This window comes from Alligator sinensis, unplaced genomic scaffold (genome assembly GCF_000455745.1).
Source record: "Alligator sinensis unplaced genomic scaffold, ASM45574v1 scaffold1434_1, whole genome shotgun sequence".
NCBI classification, from domain to species: Eukaryota; Metazoa; Chordata; order Crocodylia; family Alligatoridae; genus Alligator; species Alligator sinensis.
This window is the reverse complement of record NW_005843168.1, coordinates 180582-181340: the sequence shown is the minus strand read 5'-3', so window position 1 is coordinate 181340 and position 759 is coordinate 180582. Positions and strand designations below refer to the sequence as shown.

The 759-nt window shown below is 69.7% G+C and overlaps 1 protein-coding gene across 1 annotated transcript in view; it reads left to right on the top strand.

Moving 5' to 3' along the window:
• The window catches only part of LOC112548428 (hemicentin-2-like), a 7066-nt gene that overhangs the window by 637 nt on the left and 5670 nt on the right, over positions 1 to 759 (top strand). The gene's annotated exons all lie outside the window — the stretch shown is intronic.

The window sequence follows — 759 nt, the reverse complement described above, 5'->3', positions numbered from 1 at the left end:
GGAGGGGGTGGGGGGCAGGAGGGAACCTGTGGGGGCCTTGGCATCTGGCTGCACCATGACCGTGTCCATGCTCGTCTTCTTCCTTCCCTGCCCCCGGGCTCGGCTCCTTCCTCCTGGGGTTGCCTCATCCTGGCTACGCCCAGGCAGAGAAGTCAGGCGTCCCGGTGGGCAGCCCCCACCCCGGTGAACCCAGGCATCCGGGATCCCAGCCCTCCTGCGGTCACCCCCAGGCCCCAGAGAACCCAGGAGTCCTCCGGGCTCCCTGCCCTGCCCTGCCCTGCCCTGCCCTGCTCTACTCTACTCCCTCCCTGCCAGATAACCCAGGCATCCAGGGGTCCTAGGCCCCCCCGCTCTCACCCCTCAGCACCCATTCCCTACCCAGATAACCCAGGCATCCAGGGGCCCTAGCCCCCCCCAGCTCTCACCCCTCAGCACCCATCCCCTACCCAGAGAACCCAGGCGCCCAGGCTCCCACCCCCCTGCTCTCAGCCCCTGGGCTAAAGAGCCATAGAGGACCCAGGTGCCTGGGATGGGGACAGGGCCCACGAAGTGCCGGGAGTCAACCCCAGCTGCCCGTGCACCAGGCCGGGGCGCCAGGCTGGGCACCGACTCCTGGGTTCTCGGGGGGGCTGGGAGCCCGGACACCTGGGTTCTCTGCAGCTCTGGGGGTTGAGTGGGGGGCTGAGGGACTGAGAGCAGGGGGTGCTGGGGGCCCAGACCCCTGGTGTTGCTGGGAGGCAAGGGGGAAGGTGGAGGGGG